General features: G+C 41.1%; 2 protein-coding genes across 2 annotated transcripts in view; one reads left to right on the top strand and one right to left on the bottom strand.

Moving 5' to 3' along the window:
- Positions 1-25,670, top strand: part of LOC137278103 (organic cation transporter protein-like) — a 512,032-nt gene that overhangs the window by 142,573 nt on the left and 343,789 nt on the right. The gene's annotated exons all lie outside the window — the stretch shown is intronic.
- LOC137276872 (kelch-like protein 9) overlaps positions 1-25,670 on the bottom strand; it is a 101,856-nt gene that overhangs the window by 12,737 nt on the left and 63,449 nt on the right. The window lies entirely within an intron of this gene.

The following is a 25,670-nucleotide window of genomic DNA, read 5'->3' as shown; positions in this document are numbered from 1 at the left end:
GAACGAAGGCTGACGAGCTAAACAATATTGTCAAAGGACATCGAATTAAAATCTGTCCAAGATATAGCATATGTCTATGAAATGGATACACAGTTTCACACATATCGGTGATTTTATAGACAGCGTTCCTTATTTCCATTATATGTGTTACACAGTTGATGAACATTGAATAGCTGCTGATTATTCTATAAAAATGGCTATGCATCTTGTGCGAGAGTAAATATATCCGCTACGATCTATCTCTACTGCCCACACCGACATTGGGGAGATGTAAACATCTGCTAATCACATTGATTACTTGGAGGTATCGTTTCTGCAGTTTTACCAAACTCGAAGGAAGGTTTATCTCTGAGTGTCTACAACAGATATCTAGAGAGCAGATATTTATCTGAGAACAGGCGTTGGGAACATTAATATTAACAACGTTACACAGTAAGTAAGAGAACCGGAGATATGAACGCATTATCTGTGACACCGTCACATAAGCAAGATGACGTTTAGAATGAATACATTAACAGTGAAACCGTCATATAACCAAAAGGACAGGTAGGGAGAATACTTTAACAGTAACACAGCATGAACACATTGACTTTGATACAGTCACCTTGTTGGCAGGTCAGTTGAGAGGATGTATTGACTGAGAGTCTGAAATACAGTCATTATATTGGCAGGCCAGTTGACAGGATTAATTGACTGAGAGTTTGAAATACAGTCACATTGTTGACAGGCCAGTTGAGAGGATATATTGACTGAGGGTCTGAAACACGGTCACATTGTTGACAGGCCAGTTGAGAGGATATATTGACTGAGAGTCTGAAACACGGTCACATTGTTGACAGGCCAGTTGAGGGGATAGAGAGACAGAGATACAGTTTTCCTTGTTGACAGGTCAGGTGAGAGGATATTTTTTTGTTGACTGAGATATAGTCACACTGTTGACAGGTGAGAGGATAATTATATTGACTGAGATACAGTAACCATGCTGACAGGCCAGGTGACAGGATAGAGTGACTGAGACACGGTCACCCTGTTAACAGGTCGGTTGAGAGGGCATACTGACTGAGACATAGTTGATAGGTCAGGTGAGAAGATATATTGACCCAGGCACAATCTCATCCCTCACAGAACACACTTCATGGACCACTGAAATTGTGTGCGTGCGTGCGTGTGTGTGCGTGTGTGTATGTGTGCATATGTGTGTGTGTGTTCATGTGTGTGTGTGAGAGAGAGCGCGCGAGAGAGTTGTATGGTAGTGCTTATCCGTTTAGTGACGTCTCTTCACTTCCTTTGGTATGAGACCCGTGAAGGTCCCGGGTTAGAATAGGCCTTCAGCAATCCATGCTTGCCATAAAAGGGGACTATGATTGTCGTGAGAGGCGACTAACGGGATCGGGTGGTCAGGCTCGCTGACTTGGTTGACACATGTCATCGGTTCCCAATTGCGCAGATCGATGCTCATGTTGTTCATCACTGGATTGTCTGGTCCAGACTCGATTATTTACAAACAGCCGCCATATAGCTGGAATATTGCTGAGTGCGGCGTAAAACTGAACTCACTCACTCACTTTTGGTATGACCAATGATCGATCCTCCGCTCTTTCCCAACTTGAACGTGAGAAACTAAATCTTGCTGCCGAGGAAGTCGTTGCATATTACAGACACGTCAAAACGCTTTGGCCACTGGACTAAAGCTTCCAGAATCACAGGGATAATATTCGGGAGACAAATCTAGACAATCGACTGACATCGAATTGTTTCCCTCCCACTATCTACAAGTACAAGGTAATTCAATTGGTCCAAGGCCAATGATTAGGAAGGAACTTAACATATGCCTGTAACAGTTCGCCCACGATGTGAAGGAATTACAATTCCCCAATGTTGTGGTGAATTAGTCGTGCACTCTATCCTAACACAACGGAGCCGCTTCCGCTGACAGAAACCCTGAGGTTAATGAGATTCTGTTGATTAACAGATCACGTATTGCTGCAACTGTGGTGGTGGGCAAGTCGATGATATTTCAATTTCAGACTGGGTTTTGTCTGGTTACGAGTGCGGATGATGCTTCCTAAGGACCCTGTCCCTTTGTGTCAGATACCAGAAAGTTGGGAACGGGACAAAATGGAAAGGTTAACAAGCAGTTTATCCTTAAAACATAAAACGCATACAGATTTCGGTAAAATATACATTTGATTAAACATATATTTGTTTGGTGCACTTCACCTTAATTACAAGATGAAGACTGCAAGAAGGTATGTATAATTTCGTGCATACATTTGTTCTGTCAGCACTTACTGAGAGGAAGCAAATCAAAAACGTTCAAACAACAACGCATCTGGTTACCGTATCAAAGTGCTCGTAAGGTATTCCATGGCCGTACACTGCATAAGTTTGATCAAAGAAACATTGGGTGGGTGTGTCTTTATTACGTATGAAGGCCACAGGCCCATATTCATAGTAATATACGAGGGGATGTCAATAGGTTTTGAGCCTTGAGCATTTTTCATACCAAGGTGTCACAGCCTATGGTACGACATTGAACCTTGGGGTGTAGCTGATGTGATATATAAGTTTGGGTATCCTACTCTCGGAAGTTATTCAACAGCTCACATTGACAGAAAGAGACCCCCCTTACGGCAGTGAAAATGAATAAAATTGAGTATAGAGCAGTAAATAAGTTTTTAGTACTTGAAGGAAACTCGGCGGAGAACATTGAAGAAAGGCTTTCAGGAGTTTATGGGAAGGTTTCCCCTTCATCTGCTACCATCAAACGATGGGTCAATGAATTTAAGCATGGTAGAGAGAGTCTTGAAGATGACCCCCATCCAGGTCTCCCAATAACAAGCATTAGTCAGGAAAACATTGATAGAGTGCATAGACTTGTGCTGGAAAATCGTCGAATCACAGTCCACGAGTTAGAGGAGACCACAGGCATTTCACACGGATCCATCGAGACAATTCTTCATGAACATCTAGTCATGTCTAAGGTGTGCGCAAGATGGGTGCCAAGAATGCTGACAGATGAAATGAAGCAAACAAGGGTCACCATAAGCAGCTCCATGCTAACCAGATACAACAAGAATCCAGCGGATTTTCACTTTAGGCTAGTAACCTGTGATGAAACCTGGAAACCTGTGGGATAGCACAGGCGTCATCCACATAGATTACTTACCAAAAGGAAGAACAATGAATGGGGAATATTACGCTAACTTGTTGAGGCAAGTGCGACAATCAATCAAGGAGAAGCGCCGGGGCAAGATCAGACGTAGTATTCTTCTACATCAAGACAATGCTCCAGTACACACCTCTCGCGTTGCAGCCGCTGCTGTCCAGAAATGCGGGTACGAAATCTTGCCGCATCCCCCCTACGCATCTCTCCAGACCTTTCACCAAGTGATTACCATCTGTTCCCAAATCTCAAGAAACACTTGCGTGGTCGTAGACTTCAGGATGATAATGAGCTAATTGCTGCTACTGAGGCTTGGTTTGAGGACCAAAATGGTGGCTTCTACAGAGATGGCATCAGCGCCTGGCAGAAAAGATGGAACAAGTGTCTTGACTCACAAGGGGACTATGTTGAAAAATAAATTTGGTTCATACCAATATTTTGTGTTTTTCTAAGCAAGGCTCAAAACGTATTGACATCCCCTCGTATCAAAGACGTTACATTGCACAGATTAGCGTCAAAGACAGACCACGTGATCTTGTATGAATATCTTGCACAGTATCAAGTAGTACTAAGAATCGGATACCTTATTCCCTAGCTTCAAATACATTACACTTCATCTCACGGCATCAACCATCTTAGCTTTCTTCCCCTACCATCAAAGAATAATATACTCCATATATAAATCTCCAAAGATGTTATACTGCATCTCCCTGCGTTAAGATATCACACTGTATCGCCTCGCTTTACAGATATTGTGGTGCATCTCCAAGCAATGGATTTCATATACGGCAGCATCTGGCATCGAAGTATCTACATCTCCTACAGGGGTATTTTTTGCGGATGTCAGTTTTCTGTAATTTGAGGAACTAGGCGTATCCGAGTATATTGTTACTTCTTCATTAGGTCGTTACTCACATTACAGAAGTTGACCTCCATGTTTCCTCCTTTGAAACGTGTCACTTCTACACTGGCATTTAAAGACTTTATCTCCCAGCGTTAAAAAGTGTCCACGAGCATCAGATATACCGTATTACCTGTAATATTCATAAACATTAACCGCATTTTCTATCGACATTTACACTTATTAAACCAACTTATCGCATCTCATTCAAATGTATTTTATTTTAGCTCTGCAAAGATACATTATGTAGATCATATACATCTGTCATGCACGATGACAGATAGACCGTGATTCCTATAACAGTGAAAAAACCGACAACTTTCAATTTGATATCAGGCGAAAAGTTGAGCATGGCGAAATGAACGCAGTTTAAAGTATTTCAACTGATACCAAGACTGATGTTTGATTCTCCGAGTGTGCAATCAGCTCTCGTTTTGAGGCATATTTTGCTGTAGGCGTTTCCGCAGAGTGTATGTTGTGGCAGGATCAGGTAGCCCAGGTGACTGATCCCCTTAGAAAGACCTGGTTTAAGACGTAAATCTCCAAAGCGTGAACCATTCTATCGACATTCCGATTTCGTCTTGCACAACAAACGCTTTGTATTCATCATGGTTTTCGAAAGTTCCGATAGTCACACTGTTCTTCGTTCATAGTGATTTTGGCTTTCAACAATATGGTAGCTATATCATGTCGGAAGACACCAGAAATGGGCTTTACACATTGTACCCATGTGCTGGATCGAACCCGGGTCTTCAGTGTGACGGGCGGACACTAGAACAACTATGCTACCCAACTGCCTCGTTCTTCGTTAGAAGCTGTCACTGGCTTTATGTGCAAGCAAATTCGTCTTTGCTGGTTTTCATGTCTTCGGTAAAAGGTCGTTAGGCCTAATATGATCGCATGTGAATATGGGTTGAGAAGGGATGAACATATGCTGAAAGGAGATGGGTATGGGCTACAAACGAGATGATGGACATGGGTTGATGGAACAGAAAGTGGGTGAGCATGGGCTACAAACGAGATGATGGACATGGGTTGATGGAACAGAAAGTGGGTGAGCATGGGCTACAAACGAGATGATGGACATGGGTTGATGGAACAGAAAGTGGGTGAGCATGGGCTACAAACGAGATGATGGACATGGGTTGATGGAACAGAAAGTGGGTGAGCATGGGCTACAAACGAGATGATGGACATGGGTTGATGGAACATTGTTAACATCCCAATCTCGGTTCAAACGCACCTACGCGAACTACGTTGTGAGGTGTTTGTGTGCTGTTATTGATTAATGAGGTAATTATAAGATAAGTTTTCCTTCGTATCAGGAAGGAGGGATGTGCCTATGTAAGAGCTTCATGAGGGTGACTTGGACGCCTGATAGAAAAAATACGGGTTAGAATTGGTTTTCAGTAACACATGCTTGTCGCAATGGTTGACTAACGGGATCAGGTGGTCAGCTTCGCTGCTTTGGTTATTACATCGTATCTCAGTTACGTAGACCGATGCTCATGTTGCACTTTGATTTCTTATAGCCAAATTGGTTCAGACAAAATGTAGATAAATTCCTTTTCAGCGCCAGAAGATAATACCCATACTTTTTAAGCTCTAACAACCTACTCATGTACTTTCAACTCCAGCATCCCATGTTCACCCACTTTCTGTTCCATCAACCCATGTCCATCATCTCGTTTGTAGCCCATGCTCACCCCTTTTCTACTACAAGAGCCCATACCCATCTCTTTTCAGCATATGTTCATCCCTTCTCAACCCATATTCAGCCCACAACCGGTTAGGATTCATCAGCCCCTTTCAGTCTATACCCATCCCTTATTAACACATGCTCATCCCGCATCAACCGGTTAGGATTCATCAGCCCCTTTCAGTCTATACCCATCCCTTATTAACCCATCCCTTATTAACCCACACTAATCCATTTTCAACCTTTAGTCATCTACGTTAACCACAAGCAGCCCATCTCTTTCCAGTTCCAGCAACCACGACAGGGCAACTAGGCCTGTGTTGTTCTGTACAGACTAGACCTCCCAGCCACACAATTCGCGTGTTTTCAGGGGAAAATAATCTGCAAATAATATGGCAGGTGTTTTAAATGTTTTCCCGTGAGGATTTAATAAAAAGACTCCCCCTTTTCGAATGGATAGCGCCAACTAAAGCGCACTTCCTAAAACCTCTGTTCTATCTCACATGTCATATACTTATGTTGACATGACATAACTGTGCTCTAGGCATTTAACTACTAAACACAACAAACATGCTGAACAAAGAGAGAAGAAATGAAAATTTAAATCCGAAAGCTTCATAATATTTGAATAAATGAGTGTTCATAATCATTCAGTTTATAGTAACCCATAAGATGAATTTATAAGGTATATCTAAATATGTTTGTTTTAGAAGTTGCATTTGAAAATATGCGACCTTCCAGTAAGGTGCTAGATCTCGTGTGTCTTAAGATTTACGATATGAAGTCAAAAACACTTTCACTGCAGCTGGCAAAGCACAATTCACAGTAAGGTCATTCCTAGAATGTAACTACACCATTAATGAGTGTATTCATCAATACAACTACCGGTTTAGTCGTTACAATGTCTTTCTCTTGACACTAGAAACCATATTGGAAATAATTATCTCAACAAAAGCCCTGCACACCACCAACAGCTAGAAGTGCCAGCGAAATAACATTTTGTTCGCTAATACACAATTGGGGTTTCTTTCTCAAAACACTAACTCGAAGAGATGGAAATCATTTGACATTTGCTTTTTAAGGGAACCCTCTGAAAAAATGAAAATTGAATGGAGGTCCTAATAGCACATCCCTGATACTGGAACTAGATGTGGATAGCTTTGTAGATATTCATACTCATATCTCCAGCACACGGACTGATGAATGAATCCAGCCTAAGTGGGAGTGTAGATGCATGGCTACCTACCTTGATAATTCACTGTAAATTGGCATCGATGGCGTGAAGTGTGAGTATGCGAGTCAAGGTTAACGTCAAGGAAAAACTGTCAATTAGCACTGAATAAGTTATTATATAATTTCTCGTCACGTTTTCTTTTTCAGCCATAACGTGACTCAAAGTGTTTTGTTTGTGTTTTTGTAGTTCTGCATTGCATTACATTTCTTTCGAGAAAGGACACCCACATTGACACAACGTGTTAAACTAATTTATGGTGTCCCTCGCCCTGATATTACTGTAATATTGCTAAAACTAACGTGCGCCTTACTCAAACAATCAATCAGTCACTCTAGAAAGGACAGTAAAGTAGCCGTTGTGTATAGACGGAGGTTCGTCTTGAAATACATGGTGAACATTCGAATATTGCTCTTTAACGTGGGCATATCTTCACAACTTCAGCAACCATAGTCCGACCTACCTACCTACCTGGTGCCATCACTGATTTCCAGGGATCCATACATAGTTGCACTTCTGGTTTGCCTTTGAGACCCAGTGGAGTCAGATAATCGAGACTGTTTATTTTCTGGAGTTGACTGTACATATGTATCTGGCACTAGTTTATAGTAGGCGTTACTGCAGATTTTCAGTGGCAGCAAAATGAAGTATTCATAAAATGTCAACTAGTCTGGATGCCTTTTGACGATACTTCCACGACAGCCTATAAACTAAAGTGACCTCCCTTGTCTATTAACATCCCAATCTCGGTTCAGACGCACCTACGCGAACTACGTTGTGAGGTGTTTGTGTGCTGTTATTGATTAATGAGGTAATTATTAGATAAGTTTTCCTTCGTATCAGGAAGGAGGGATGTGCCTATGTAAGAGCTTCATGAGGGTGACTTGGACGCCTGATAGAAAAAATACGGGTTAGAATTGGTTTTCAGTAACACATGCTTGTCGCAATGGTTGACTAACGGGATCGGGTGGTCAGCTTCGCTGCTTTGGTTATTACATCGTATCTCAGTTACGTAGACCGATGCTCATGTTGTTGATCACTGGATTGTCTAATCCAGACTCGATTATGTACAGGCCGCTGCCATATGGCTGGAATACTACTGAGTGCGACGTTAAACAACAACAGCAACAACAACAGCCATGTCTTAGCTATGACAAAATGCCTAATGGGAAAAAAGGAAACGATCACCTTTCTTCATGGATAACAGCTTCTTTTATAGTGTTACCTTTGGAATCTTCTATAATAACACACAAGGAGGAAACATGGTCTAATTGCCTGTTTCCAACACAGCTCTGGCTTTAAGAAGTGCCTCATTCAAAACAGTTAACAATGAAACACTTTGCACACTGGTGAGAGGTGAGACCTATGTGAGAGGGACTATTACTAACTGCCCTGTCACTTATCTAACAGTTTAAACTACGAATACAATGTTGTTTGCTTCGACATATTTTGTTCATTACTTTGGGTGATTCATTCAACTTGGGAATCAGGTCATGTCAGATGACACCGTACCCTTTCAACCCGTATGGTGTTTCTGGATCAGTGAGTTGTGACATACTGAAATACATGTATTGTCAAATAAAAGACAATATATCATACGTTATAACCTGGAAAACACGTTTACGAAATATTCTTGAAATATATGAACCAGTTATATATGATGTCCAATTCTTACATGTTTCCGAATGACAATATTGTTTGTACACGAAAGGAAATGTGTCAAGGAAGCTGATTTTATCTCGTTCCAGGAAGCGTTTCTTTGATTATACATTGTATATCAAAATGAGTTCTTGATAAAAGGCGAATTTGTTTGGGGAAGCAGATAAGGAAAACACTATGGACACCCGTTTTCCTTCGTATCAGGAAGGAGGGATGTGCCTATGTAAGAGCTTCATGAGGGTGACTTGAACGCCTGATAGAAAAAATACGGGTTAGAATTGGTTTTCAGTAACACATGCTTGTCGCAATGGTTGACTAACGGGATCGGGTGGTCAGCTTCGCTGCTTTGGTTATTACATCGTATCTCAGTTACGTAGACCGATGCTCATGTTGTTGATCACTGGATTGTCTAATCCAGACTCGATTATGTACAGGCCGCTGCCATATGGCTGGAATACTACTGAGTGCGACGTTAAACAACAACAACAGCAACAACAACAGCCATGTCTTAGCTATGACAAAATGCCTAATGGGAAAAAAGGAAATGATCACCTTTCTTCATGGATAACAGCTTCTTTTATAGTGTTACCTTTGGAATCTTCTATAATAACACACAAAGAGGAAACATGGTCTAATTGCCTGTTTCCAGCACAGCTCTGGCTTTAAGAAGTGCCTCATTCAAAACAGTTAACAATGAAACACTTTGCACACTGGTGAGAGGTGAGACCTATGTGAGAGGGACTATTACTAACTGCCCTGTCACTTATCTAACAGTTTAAACTACGAATACAATGTTGTTTGCTTCGACATATTTTGTTCATTACTTTGGGTGATTCATTCAACTTGGGAATCAGGTCATGTCAGATGACACCGTACCCTTTCAACCCGTATGGTGTTTCTGGATCAGTGAGTTGTGACATACTGAAATACATGTATTGTCAAATAAAAGACAATATATCATACGTTATAACCTGGAAAACACGTTTACGAAATATTCTTGAAATATATGAACCAGTTATATATGATGTCCAATTCTTACATGTTTCCGAATGACAATATTGTTTGTACACGAAAGGAAATGTGTCAAGGAAGCTGATTTTATCTCGTTCCAGGAAGCGTTTCTTTGATTATACATTGTATATCAAAATGAGTTCTTGATAAAAGGCGAATTTGTTTGGGGAAGCAGATAAGGAAAACACAAACATATGGTAAAACATTTATATTCATAGGAAGGCCTACATCACACAGTACAGAAACAACTTTGAATTGCGTATTGGACAAAGTCATTACTGCTGTCGACTACAACAACATTGCCTTGCTTGTTACGCTGGACCTTTCGTCTGCTATTGATACAGTTGACCATGACAGGTTGATGAATCGACTACATACTGAGTTTGGTATCTCTGGAACTGTTCTAAAATGGTGCCTAACCTACCTGTCTGACAGGTCTCAGTATGTGCAAATTGGTGATCTCCAATCATCTCCCTCAGTGCACAAATGCGGGGTACCCCAGGGTTCCGTGCTGGGGCCAGTCCTCTTCGCGATGTACACCAAATCCTTGTGTCACCTTACTGCACAGTACCAGGTCATTAGCCATTTCTATGCTGATGATTCACAACTAATTGACAAAATGTATTTGTCAGAGAATAATCAAGCCTCCACCATACACAACATGGAGTTGTGCCTCAGTCGCGTCAAGTCTTGGATGACAGCAAATATGCTGAAAATGAATGACAGTAAAACAGAGGCTATACTGTTCGGTCCACCAGCCAGGTTGAAAAAGTTTCGCTTTGATCATCTTCAGATTGGCGACATTTCCATCCCTTTCTCCACTGCTGTGAGAAATCTGGGAGTCTACTTGGACAACAGTCTCTCCATGGAAATTCAAATAAATCAGCTGTGCAAAACTATTCACTATCATCTCCGTATTATATCCAGCATTCGCCACCAACTCACCCAAGACACCACTGCTCTGCTTGTTTGCTCCCTCATTCTATCAAGATTGGACTATTGCAACAGTCTGCTGCAACGTGCCTCCAAAACCCAGATAAAGCGCCTGCAGTCTCTCCAAAATAGAGCTGTCCGTCTTGTTGCCCGCTCTAGGCCCTCCTGTGACATACATTTTATTCTATATTCCTAGCACTGCTTATGGATCCATGAAAGAATTGATTTCAACATATTTACTTTCTCTTACCAGTGTGTTAACTCCACGGTGCCTTCTTACCTATGTGATCTTCTCACACCATACACTCCTGCTCGTGTCCTCAGATCCAGTAACAAACACCTTCTGGATCCTCCACTATTCAACCTCAAGACATTTGGTGCTCGCTCTTTTGCTTCTGTTGCAACTGCACTATGGAACTCACTTCCACTTAAACTACGTACAGCTCCATCTCTTCAAGCATTCAAGCGTAACCTCAAAACACACCTTTTCAGCTGATTCAAACCGTAACTTTCTCCAAGCTCGTATTTACGACTCTCTTCTCATGTGACTTGATGTGTTGTTGTTTGTAATTGTTTTGCGCGCTTTGAGCATGCCCCTTAGGGGCATGGAGTATTGCGCAGTATACATACCCTCATTATTATTATTACAGTTTTTCTTGAAGTTCGACAAAGAAGTCATTTTTACATACTCGCATCCTTGACTGTGGTATCAGTTGAAATCTTAATAAAGTACAGTTGCATGCCATTTGAACAAGTTGATAATTTACTTGTCAATATTTAGAATTTGTCACATACAATTGGTCAAGAATGACTTGTCCCACACCGACCTTCTTGGACACCACATTACAGGAATGTATACAGGTACACTGACAACAATAATACGACCGTTGGATGGAACTTCAGCACAGCATCTAGCACCAGTATTGTTCTTGTATTTATTACACCTTAAATACATACCGCAAATGCTGCAAGAAACGTTCTTCGGGATCGTACAGAAAATGGAATCAATAATCCTTCAAACAATGATCAACGAGACACTGACACACAATGTTGAATATTACGACACTGACACACAATGTTGAACATCACGACAATGACACACAATGTTGAACATCACGACACTGACACACAATGTTGAACATCAGGATAGTGACACACAATGTTGAACATCACGACACTGACACACAATGTTGAACAGCGAGACACTTACACAAAATGTTGAACATCACGACACGAACACACAATGTTGAACATCACGACAGTGACACACAATGTTGAACATAGCGACACTGACACACAACGTTGAACATCGCGACACTGACACACAATGTTGAACATCGCGACACTTACACACAATGTTGAACATCACGACACTGACACAATGTTGAACATCAGGATAGTGACACACAATGTTGAACATCACGACACTGACACACAACGTTGATCAACGAGACACTGACACACAATGTTGAACATCACGACACTGACACACAACGTTGAACATCGCGACACTGATACACAACAACATTGACTGAAGTCGGTAAATCTGTATTGTCGTGAATAACACAGCAATGCTCTTCAATTATATCAAATGTTTTCCCCAAGAAAGGCAATGCACTTAGTGTAATGACGTCACCGTTAGTGCTGTATTCGGTCCGTTCTGTTGAAGATTCTGACAAAGACGTTTGGTCAGCTATTAGTCCACGCGCAGCTGCGCTCGGGGTAATCATTTTGCAGCTGCAGATGGCGGCCCCTTTGATGTCCGGGGTCAAACATAATAGACCAAAAGCATAGAGGATTACGCTCCCGAGTTATGTTCAGGTAATGAAATTTCAACATTTGTTGGCCTCGCAAACACTTCACAGAGTCTATTAGCACGATAATGAGATACAGTGCATGTAGGTAGATAAGCACTGGTATCTGAGACACACCCAACATGTAATACACGTAACAGTGTTTGGACAGTGTCCTCTTTTGTCTTTAAGGCTGTGAGGTGTCAATTTGACTATGGTAACGTTGTAACAGCATTGTGTCTGAAATATGAACGGTTGCGTAGAGTCATCAGTGTCGCAGTGTCTTTCGGTATCATTTTGTATCTGGATAATGCAATGTCATTGTCTGACAATATAAATCATTATGCAATGACTTCTAAACAATTGGACCTGTTGTATATCTTCAACACTGTGCATCAGAGTGACTATTAGTGTCGCTGTTCAGCATTGTGTATCAGTGTCGCTGTTCAACATTGTGTATCAGTGTCGCTGTTCAACATTGTGTATCGGTGTCGCTGTTCAACATTGTGTATTGGTGTCGCTGTTCAGCATTGTGTGTCAGTGTCGCTGTTCAACATTGTGTATCAGTGTCGCTGTTCAACATTGTGTATCAGTGTCGCTGTTCAACATTGTGTATCAGTGTCGCTGTTCAACATTGTGTATCAGTGTCGCTGTTCAACATTGTGTATCAGTGTCGCTGTTCAACATTGTGTATCGGTATATCGACGTTCAACATTGTGTATCAGTGTCGCTGTTCAACATTGTGTATCAGTGTCGCTGTTCAACATTGTGTATCAGTGTCGCTGTTCAACATTGTGTATCGGTGTCGCTGTTCAACATTGTGTATCGGTGTCGCTGTTCAACATTGTGTATCGGTGTCGCTGTTCAACATTGTGTATCGGTGTCGCTGTTCAACATTGTGTATTGGTGTCGCTGTTCAACATTGTGTATCAGTGTCGCTGTTCAACATTGTGTATCGGTGTCGCTGTTCAACATTGTGTATTGGTGTCGCTGTTCAACATTGTGTATCGGTGTCGCTGTTCAACATTGTGTATCGGTGTCGCTGTTCAGCATTGTGTATCGGTGTCGCTGTTCAACATTGTGTATCGGTGTCGCTGTTCAACATTGTGTATCGGTGTCGCTGTTCAACATTGTGTATCAGTGTCGCTGTTCAACATTGTGTATCAGTGTCGCTGTTCAACATTGTGTATCGGTATATCGCTGTTCAACATTGTGTATCGGTATATCCACGTTCAACAATGTGCATCAGTGTCGATATGTTCAACTTTTTGTATCACTCTTCCTCGGTGGTGAGGGTTGGCTTTGGAAGCATCAGCGTGTATCAGCCAAACATAATTTATCGATGTGTATCAGTGTTTATGAAAACCGTTAAAGTGTGTCAGCGTGTCGTGACGTTCAACATACATTTGCCCGTCTTTTTCGATGCCAGTAATAGTTGATGTACCACTGCTTCCAATCCCATTGTCGTGTATCACCGTGTATAGATTTGTATCAACGCCCACGATAGAGTACCACCATCATTGTGTATAAATGTACAACAAAGCATCACCCTCGGGCATTGAGCATCAACATACATCACTGCCAGTCCTTCATGTGCAACTGCCCTTAATGACGTTACTTCATGTGTAATAACAGGAATGGACATTGGCCCGTAAATTACCAATTCCTCTGAATAATTAACAACCCACAGGCAAGAACAGACGTGGTGACTCCTCATGGTATGGAGGATGCCAACAGGGACGGTACGAGCTTTCCATAATATGATACTCACCGTTTGTATGTAGCAGAGCCATGTACAAAATATGCTGATGCAACATCAAATTCATGGGTACTTCATGAAATAGGTACTGTGTACACTGGCGTACATAAAAATGCCACACAAACTCACTAATTACCATGCCTAATCAATAACACATGGTTTGGTGAAGTTAAGCTAAAATGTTAGTGTCTAAATAATCAATTTCGAAAGGTGAAACGGTTACAGCTAAGGTATGTCATGTAAATACGTGATATTTGTGTTTGAACATTCGTCCATGTAAAACGTGCAGGTGCATTGAGTATAGGGCATTTGTTTCAGATGTTTTAAAATACTTGATATTTATGTATTTATACTCTGACATGACACTTTCCAAAGAAGATATCAACGATTGGTGTTCTGCAATGAGAATTTAGTTCATGAAGTAAATGGGTTACCTGACCATTAATTAATGATAGCGCAGGGGTGCTGTATATGTGAGTGTGACAATACTATTTACAGTTGAAATTCTTGATTTCCATATTAACATGAATGACGGTACCATTATCTAAACCGCCTTAGTCGATATGATGTACTGGCCCAAGAAAGCCCATTTCTGAGACAGGTATAGTTCTGTAATGTTAAGAATAAACGCCGATGTTCATTGGGGAATGTATAATTCTCAAGCACCAATCAGCCGTTACACCCCTATCTCAAGATCGTTTACGGTAACGGGTCAGTCTTGTGACTATTAAAGTAATTCCGCTGGAGAAAATATAAAACACATTTGAAACAAAAGTGTTCTGTTAATAATTCATGTATACTGCCAGCCATTCGGGTTCACCCGAAATGTTAATACAAGAATGCAATCAGCTGGGGATATCATCATACGAAGCATCACCTAACGTGTTCTCGGGCATGATTTCCCGACTGTCTAGGAACACATCGCTCTCAAGGTTAGAGATACGTATACGTACTCCGGGACAATGATCTCAAGGTTAGAGATACGTACTCCGGGACAATGATCTCAAGGTTAGAGATACGTACTCCGGGACAATGAAACAATATTCCAATTTGTGAATTATCAAAAAGAATATAGCGTGTAGTGATGCACAAATTTTGTGTCCCCTTTGCTGGCTGCTTGGTTGTTTCAGACTTCAAAGGCAACTTCCCTTATGTTGAAAAAGTGCTTTTGTCTGAAGTTGTATCATATCTGTTACCCACAGAATGATTGTATTTGCAGCCTTGTATATATACATATACATATATACTGAGAGAAAAAAGAAAAGGAACACAGGAAAGTTCAAGCGTACCTGAACTATTTTCCATATTTCAACAGTGTTGTAGGAGGAAACCACAGAAGATATAAAGGAACACTGCATCAAGTGGTGTTCCCTTATTTGTTTTCCTCAGTATATGATGAATTTAATAATACTCAGTACGCATGTCTCTTGGTTTTCATTAGCTCTGTGTACCTCCGTTTCAGATGTTCTGATGGGGGTTTTGGTGGATAAATTGTGTCCGATCCTGTTTAAGCTTGCATAAAAAGATACGTTTATACATTTCCTGTCTTTAAGTCTGATTATCCTGTAGTCCTATTAGTTTTAATGATTTTAAAATTTATATATCTGTATGCATGGTTTTGAGACATCCTCTTTCAACCCGATGTAAGCAGCATGTTTGAGAAAGTGAATCATGACTACTCGAACCAAATAAAACGCAGAATAAACCATGATGCTAACAAAGAAAACAAGTTTACAACGAACGTTAACAAGGAACGTTTACAAGGAACGTTTACAAGAGAATCAGAATTATGCCCACTCTTTGTAATCATCGTGACCAAGAGTGAGTGGCCTACCTATATTTGTAATCATCGTGACCAAGAGTGAGTGGCCTACCTATATTTGTAATCATCGTGACCAAGAGTGAGTGGCCTACCTATATTTGTAATCATCGTGACCAAGAGTGAGTGGCCTACCTATATTTGTAATCATCGTGACCAAGAGTGAGTGGCCTACCTATATTTGTAATCATCGTGACCAAGAGTGAGTGGCCTACCTATATTTGAAATCATCTTGACCAAGAGTGAGTGGCCTACCTATATTTGAAATCATCGTGACCAAGAGTGAGTGGCCTACCTATATTTGTAATCATCGTGACCAAGAGTGAGTGGCCTACCTATATTTGAAATCATCTTGACCAAGAGTGAGTGGCCTACCTATATTTGAAATCATCGTGACCAAGAGTGAGTGGCCTACCTATATTTGTAATCATCGTGACCAAGAGTGAGTGGCCTACCTATATTTGTAATCAACGTGACCAAGAGTGAGTGGCCTACCTATATTTGTAATCATCGTGACCAAGAGTGAGTGGCCTACCTATATTTGAAATCATCGTGACCAAGAGTGAGTGGCCTACCTATATTTGTAATCATCGTGACCAAGAGTGAGTGGCCTACCTATATTTGTAATCATCGTGACCAAGAGTGAGTGGCCTACCTATATTTGAAATCATCGTGACCAAGAGTGAGTGGCCTACCTATATTTGTAATCATCGTGACCAAGAGTGAGTGGCCTACCTATATTTGTAATCATCGTGACCAAGAGTGAGTGGCCTACCTATATTTGTAATCATCGTGACCAAGAGTGAGTGGCCTACCTATATTTGTAATCATCGTGACCAAGAGTGAGTGGCCTACCTATATTTGTAATCATCGTGACCAAGAGTGAGTGGCCTACCTATATTTGAAATCATCTTGACCAAGAGTGAGTGGCCTACCTATATTTGAAATCATCGTGACCAAGAGTGAGTGGCCTACCTATATTTGTAATCATCGTGACCAAGAGTGAGTGGCCTACCTATATTTGTAATCATCGTGACCAAGAGTGAGTGGCCTACCTATATTTGTAATCATCGTGACCAAGAGTGAGTGGCCTACCTATATTTGAAATCATCGTGACCAAGAGTGAGTGGCCTACCTATATTTGTAATCATCGTGACCAAGAGTGAGTGGCCTACCTATATTTGAAATCATCGTGACCAAGAGTGAGTGGCCTACCTATATTTGAAATCATCGTGACCAAGAGTGAGTGGCCTACCTATATTTGTAATCATCGTGACCAAGAGTGAGTGGCCTACCTATATTTGTAATCATCGTGACCAAGAGTGAGTGGCCTACCTATATTTGTAATCATCGTGACCAAGAGTGAGTGGCCTACCTATATTTGTAATCATCGTGACCAAGAGTGAGTGGCCTACCTATATTTGTAATCATCGTGACCAAGAGTGAGTGGCCTACCTATATTTGTAATCATCGTGACCAAGAGTGAGTGGCCTACCTATATTTGTAATCATCGTGACCAAGAGTGAGTGGCCTACCTATATTTGAAATCATCGTGACCAAGAGTGAGTGGCCTACCTATATTTGAAATCATCGTGACCAAGAGTGAGTGGCCTACCTATATTTGTAATCAACGTGACCAAGAGTGAGTGGCCTACCTATATTTGTAATCATCGTGACCAAGAGTGAGTGGCCTACCTATATTTGTAATCATCGTGACCAAGAGTGAGTGGCCTACCTATATTTGTAATCATCGTGACCAAGAGTGAGTGGCCTACCTATATTTGAAATCATCGTGACCAAGAGTGAGTGGCCTACCTATATTTGAAATCATCGTGACCAAGAGTGAGTGGCCTACCTATATTTGAAATCATCGTGACCAAGAGTGAGTGGCCTACCTATATTTGTAATCATCGTGACCAAGAGTGAGTGGCCTACCTATATTTGTAATCATCGTGACCAAGAGTGAGTGGCCTACCTATATTTGTAATCATCGTGACCAAGAGTGAGTGGCCTACCTATATTTGTAATCATCGTGACCAAGAGTGAGTGGCCTACCTATATTTGAAATCATCGTGACCAAGAGTGAGTGGCCTACCTATATTTGTAATCATCGTGACCAAGAGTGAGTGGCCTACCTATATTTGAAATCATCGTGACCAAGAGTGAGTGGCCTACCTATATTTGTAATCATCGTGACCAAGAGTGAGTGGCCTACCTATATTTGTAATCATCGTGACCAAGAGTGAGTGGCCTACCTATATTTGTAATCATCGTGACCAAGAGTGAGTGGCCTACCTATATTTGTAATCATCGTGACCAAGAGTGAGTGGCCTACCTATATTTGTAATCATCGTGACCAAGAGTGAGTGGCCTACCTATATTTGTAATCATCGTGACCAAGAGTGAGTGGCCTACCTATATTTGTAATCATCGTGACCAAGAGTGAGTGGCCTACCTATATTTGTAATCATCGTGACCAAGAGTGAGTGGCCTACCTATATTTGTAATCATCGTGAACAAGAGTGAGTGGCCTACCTATATTTGAAATCATCTTGACCAAAAATCAGAATCCATCCTCGCTCTGAAATCATCCCACACTCTGCAGAATGCTACAAACACTTTGACGCCATTGCTTTTAATGAAATTATCTCATATTCTACTATTTATGCTTTGACCAACCTTGGTATCACCTCTGCTGGCACAGTGGCCAACTATCCCAGGACCACCTGTATTATGCAGACATGGTGAGCAATCGATCCCCAACATTGACGCGATCTCCATCATTACAAGGACAGTGTCATCACTGATTTTCAGTTATCCGATAATATGAACTTCATCACAATTTAGCCCTGCGCCCAGTGGGATCTATTTTAGCCGATAATCTCTGATATGGACGATTTTTATTTCATTCTTGCATCAACAAGTCATCAATTATCTGAATAAAACAGGAATTGTTCTTGAATTCCTTCACCCAATAACCGCGAAATGTCAGCTCGGTTGTATGACGCCCCATAACTACCGATGTTATTAATCAACGGTGTAAGCCGCCAGCAATGGTTGGGACTGCTCGGATGTACGCCACAGCGTGAGTGTTGCCGAATGGATTGTCTCCTCAAACTATTTCCATATGAACCTGTAACGCCCCCGCAGATTCACCACAGCAGCATCCAACCTGAACAGTCTGTCGTCCCCCTTGTTCTAACACCTCTGATACAGAGCAAGTGTTCTCCGATAGCGCCCGTCGACGCTGACCCAGGTCGTCCGGTGGCTGGTCAATGGCACTCGGTATAACTTGGCATTGTAACGTTCATACCCTGTCCTTGTCATGCTGAGTAATCTTTGATTATTTTCCAGACACTACCAACTGACAATAATCCATACCATGGTACAATGTCTGGGTTTGTATCCCAAAGTCGTTTATGATCCGTCTTCGTGTAAAGCTTTTAGTGTGACAGTACACCGTAAATAATTGATCAAACGTACAAGCCTTTCCATGCATGTGTGATGTGGGACAATGTGAAAGAAATGTTACTGAATACTATATCTAAAGACCTCACTTTCAACTGTAACCACAGGTTAAAAATATTTTTCAGTAGGGATTAATTCGTGGATGTTTGTAATGTGAATTCTTGTTCGTCAATATATTTTACTTTACAGCCACTATTGCACTAGAAAATGTACTTCAGGACCTGCATCATACTACAGATTTAATATCTTATTCTCAATGGCAAGAGAATCCATAATAACATATGGTATGTATATAGAGTCTTATTGATGCAGATAATGGTATTTAATTGTTTGCCATATATTTTAACTATGCAAACCATTTTTAAAAGAGAAAAGCAATTTATATATGTTAGAGTCATATCACAAATCTAATGAAAACGTTTTGGATCCATGTTGAACATAATACCCTTAGTTGTATGTGTGTCTATGTCACTGATACTTTAATCACACTTTGTAAGATTTTGTGCTTTTCTGAGAATGCTTTGTAAAATATAGTGTTCCTTTCATTTCTAGTCACTTCACTCTGGATTCAGCCATGATCATTTATTGATCCATTATTACCCGATCACCAGTTTAATTACAAAATACCTGCCTCGCCGTCTTGATTCGAGTTTGTAAATGCTCGTCTAAAAAAGCAATGTCAGAGACAAGGTCTATCACGTGCTCAAGTCAATGCATGTAAATGGCGGTCAACTTGAAGTCAATGGTGACTTCTTCAACTCCACACGCTCTATCGAAAAGACTTGATGTTAGTATGTCCCCCCCTCCCCCCCCCTCCCCCCCCCCCCCCCCCCCCCACCATGTCCTTACCTAGAGAACAAAGTTTTGCCAAAATATATTGCATAATGTGTATACATATCCTACATCGGTCATTCTGCATACGACGAAAGCTTCAACATGTTACTTTCAGATATGTTTTTTTTTCATTATATCAATATTGTGCACTATCAGCAAATTATGAGTCTTTACCACGCTACCTAGGCACGAACAGCCATAGATCCGCTATAAAGCCCCACTCGTCGTCAGCGTGTACGGGATAGTCGTAAAACATACATTTCACAAGGCAACCAGTCAAGTCATTTTCAGACATGGTGATATAACTATGCCTAGTCTATAATCCCTGTCGTCTTAAGATACATCGGTACATCGATGCAGAAACACCCAACTGGCTTGTATGTTTAACGCTAGTAATGCATGCTTACGTAGTGAATCACTGCATGTCTAAATGATACAAGACCAACAAGGGAGGGCGCGGTGGCGATGCTTGAAGCATGAGAGTTATAATTCCCCTCGGTCATCAGGTGTGCTAGCTCACTGAATATTTCAAGAATAGAAGTCAACCGTAACCAAAACAAGGTTTTCTCGTGATTCTCAGTGTGACGTCTCTGACTTGCAGTCGAAGGAATTCAATCTCAAGACTACGGAGCTTTTAAGCCTCAATCTTAGCACTGCGATGACTACCTTTAGGCACAGCACAAATGAATAACCCAAGTAGGTTTTCATTGATTTTTGTAATTTCTTTGAAAATGTCGACCAAAATATTGTATAAGGTAAAAGGTGAACGAAATTACACTTCGTAGGGTAGCCATATAACAAACACGGCAATCGATTTGAACCAATGACTTTGGTGTATGCAACAAACATCGAACCATAAACAGGGTAATTACTGGTGTTACCATGTATTCCAGTACTGAGTACAATGTACTGAGGCCAATACATGCTGTGAATACATCTCTTTAGACTGCAATGTATATAATGGATATCACCTTAACGGAGGCACTTACTGACTGCAGCTATATTACTGACATCCAACAATAAAGTATTTGAGTCGGCTTTATATTAGTCCACGGGGCAGAGTAGGAATGAAGGGCAAGGATGTTGAACAATTAAGTTATCAGTAGGCTACACAAACCTTGATAAAGCAATTGCAGGTATAGAATTTGTTGAACTACGGTTAAACACGTCTCATACGTTCACCCTGACCCCAACCGCCACCCCACACACCCCTCAGTCAACTACGTCGGTGTCCGCAAGATGTGACCACCGCTTTAAAAACAGCAACGACGTCAATAGTCACCCCTGTTGTCTCAGTAAGCCTGTTGAAACACAACTCAGTCAAAAACAACTACCACAAACTGACTTTTCCTCTTATTAAAACATCCACCAGACACAATAAGACCAATGGAAAAGAAATATGTGTTGTATATCTTTCATGTATATACATAATAGTGTCATATAATTTTTAACAACAAATATTGCTTGCACATATGGTTCCATGAAATAAAACATGAAATAGAATCATTCAGTACTGGCAATAATAAGATATAGAGGTTGGCCTAGTTTAGGATGCCTATAAGTCGGTGATGTCCTGAAGACCACAGACATCATCTGTCCTTGACTACAAGACGAAAGCAACGACCCACGGGCATAGGTTCAGGAGAGAGCGAGGATCTAGTAAGGCGGCATTCATTCGGCCTTGGTACTGAGCAAGCAGGTACATGTTGAGTAACAGTTTTCGTCGGAACTCGTAAACCGTGGTGGGGAATTCCTGCTATGTAGAATGCCATCCATCGGGAGTATTCCGAGCTATATTTCCTCATTCTCATTCCCATCCATGACCAGAAACAAGTACAAAAATACCGGAAATATTATCTATGTAAACAAATATACACCACATACTTCCACTTCGCCTGTTCAGAGAAGGGCGTCAACCAAACCAGACAGTAAGCGATCGCTGAAATTCCGCTTTTAACACTGAGGTAATAACATAGCTGTCGACATTTCTGATTCATTACCCAGATAGAACAGACTGTGTGTATGGAGGGATGCCGAGGGGTGTCATTTATATATTTTTTCGCGCAACGGCGAGAACGAAATGCTGTAGCAGGCTCACATATATTTTACTGACGTCAAAATGTTTCATTGCTGAAGCCACGTTTGCATGGTCCACTGACCTAGTTCAAGTGGTTTATGTGTATTTTATGTGAATTGCAGATGAGTGCATTAAGACACAACTTCAGCAAGATGAGACCTTTTTCTGATGCAATTACATCATTATGTGCAATTCTATACGTAGAAGGTGTTTGCCTGTCGCATTTAAACTTGTCGGACAGTGGAATTGGTGGAATGTGTTTTGTCCTAGTGTCATAGTTTACGATGTTGACTTTGGCACCTATAGGCATCATTACACGAGACTTTCTGATTGCTATCACAGTCTTCGGGCAACCTTCACACAAATAGGCTCATTAGTGCGCGTCAACACACAATGCCAGATAAAGAATTTTCCAAATCGAACTGATTGTTTATTGTAATAGATGAAATTAACCGATATCTACGAATCTCTATTTACGTATCCTTGTCAAAGAACATGTACCCTTCTTTTGGTAGGATTTGGTGTTGTTGAGGGTCAGTGATCTAAGGAGCGGACACAGAGATAGCCCAACTTCCAACAGCGCCGTGATACCTGAGTTACCTCCCTTAGCCAAGTGAAGTGTTCGAATGAAGAATCGCCGGATCGTATACTTGGTGTACCAGTACTATCCATGTATGCTGTACCTTTATGCCTATTTGATTCCCATCCACGTAAAGCAAACACGCAGTGACGTAACTAATATGTCCTTCAAAGAGAATCAAACAAAACCTTCTAACCAGAGTGAGAAATGGTGTTTTTTCAAGCACAACTTACAAACCAACCACATTGTAATCAATACTACGGGTTACGTGACCACGCCTCCACGGCCAAATCCATACATACATTGGAGTTGACACACGTTCAATACCCACGCTACTCCATGACACTTGCTTCCTGAAGCAAGCTTGCTACATCTTTTCTCAACTGGTTTGATCAAGCTGCTTTTTAATATTTCATTTACCTCCATGTCATTCCAATGTGATAGGTTGCAAAGAATATCAAGGATCGTTTGATCGCTGTAAGTGGCAGATGTTCAACGCCTTGTCCTCCTTCAATGAATGAGGGTGAGAATGTTTGCCAGGCGCTAGTCATACTTCTCTGCTTCATGTCGTCAGCAAAGGAGCAACACGTAGAATTTATAACCGAATTACTTCAACAACACCCACGTATCATCGGGAACTGCCATCCCAGTGCGATTTCTCAGAGAAACCGTAGTGTTATAAAGTCGATTAAACTGCTTACTTAAGATGTGAAACACTTAGCGTTGACTTACCTACACAAGCGTTTAACCTCACTTCTGCTTTTCTGATGAGAAAGCTCGCGAGCAACTTGAATTTCCCTTCACGATTAGGAAAAGCACTCTGACTCTAGTACACCACTGTCTGTTGATGATCAGGTGCAGAAACAATAATAGCTAGGCATCGATAATTGATACTGGCAATACATTACATTGTTCTGAACGGTTTGACTTTTCAAACAGCAGAGAGCAGAGAAACGTTTGGAATCTAAATTGTTTTAACACATCAATCAAAATATCTTTCGTTGGTATTACAAAAACATATTTGTGCGTTTTCAATCACAATTCCTATCAGTATTCATCAGCAGATAAAAACTGCGGTTCTCTCTGGTCATTAATCCTACTCTGGAAGTGGCAACACCAGGCGAGAGGCTCACGCGTGGCAAACACCCTTGGGATTAAGAGGGACATCATGAAATACCATCTCACGACAGTGTGGTGTAATAAGTCTTAATTAATGACAACGAAAACTTTAGTCTCAACACGTGCGATATCATAAAACATGTAAACCTGCATTAAGCAAAGCAAGCAATCAAATTTTGTTCAAATCTCCTCAATATGACATTATTCCTTTGAGGCCATGCCGGAGCCACTGCTCCCGTAAAACATCTGACACTGCTGAAAAATTCAAAGTAGGTATGGCGTATGTATAATTATACCCTGAAACAGACTTTACAGTTTGGGGTAGGCTTTATTTCGTGAACCTAAGTTGTTTAGTCATGTGATCTCCCTAACTGTTTTACTTTAGCAACCTTTGAAAGGTCACGCTCGGCGTAAAACGTGGAACTAACAAAAGTAACGAATACTAGTGACCCATAACTTGATAACTGAAAGTAGTGTGTCCTAATGTTCCAAATCCAGGTGCACACGTTCAACTAAGGGCATAACACAAAGCAGCACACAACAGACTAATGACATAGCTTTAAGCAGCACACAAAAAACACATAAGATATAACTCAAAGTAGTGCTCACGTGCAGCAGACTAAAAGTATAACTCGAAGTAGTGCTCACGTGCAACAGACTAAACGTATAACTCAAATTCGTGCTCACGTGCAAGAGACTTAATGTATAACTCAAAATAGTGCTCACTTGCAACAGACTAAACGTATAACTCAAATTCGTGCTCACGTGCAACAGACTAATGGTATAACTCAAAATAGTGCTCGCGTGCAACAGACTAATGGAATAACTCAGCGTAGTGCACGCGTGCAACAGACTTAAGGTGTAACTCAAAGTAGTGCTCACGTGCAGCAGACTAAAAGTATAACTCGAAGTAGTGCTCACGTGCAACAGACTAATGGTATAACTCAAAATAGTGCTCACGTGCAACAGACTAAACGTATAACTCAAATTCGTGCTCACGTGCAAGAGACTTAATGTATAACTCAAAATAGTGCTCACGTGCAACAGACTAAACGTATAACTCAAATTCGTGCTCACGTGCAACAGACTAATGGTATAACTCAAAATAGTGCTCGCGTGCAACAGACTAATGGAATAACTCAGCGTAGTGCACGCGTGCAACAGGCTTAAGGTGTAACTCAAAGTAGTGTTCACGTGCAGCAGACTAAAGGTATAGCTCAAAATAGTGCTCACGTGTAACGGACTAATGGCATGGTAGAGTATACACACCACAGAAGCAAGATACAACTTATGTTAAAACATGCGTACAACAAACTAATAGTATAACTAGAGCACACGTGCAACAGACAAAGGCATAGCTCAAGGTGGTGTACATGTGCAACAGACTAAATGTGTTATTCAAAGGAGAGCATAGGAGCAATAACATACTTAAGGTATAACTCAGGTAATGCATGAGTGCAACAGTCTATATGTAAACTCGATGAGCTGGAACTGACAAAAGACATAATTCGCAGCAGCATACACGTGCATAAGGTTCAAAAGGTGTAACTACGTAAAGATATGTCTCAAACAGGGGCAAAACGGGTCACCACGTGGAGATATGATTCATATACGTTTAAAC

The sequence above is a fragment of the Haliotis asinina genome, chromosome 3 (genome assembly GCF_037392515.1).
Source record: "Haliotis asinina isolate JCU_RB_2024 chromosome 3, JCU_Hal_asi_v2, whole genome shotgun sequence".
Taxonomy (NCBI): Eukaryota; Metazoa; Mollusca; class Gastropoda; order Lepetellida; family Haliotidae; genus Haliotis; species Haliotis asinina.
The sequence above is the reverse complement of the archived record's forward strand: the minus strand, read 5'-3'. Positions and strand labels throughout refer to the sequence as shown.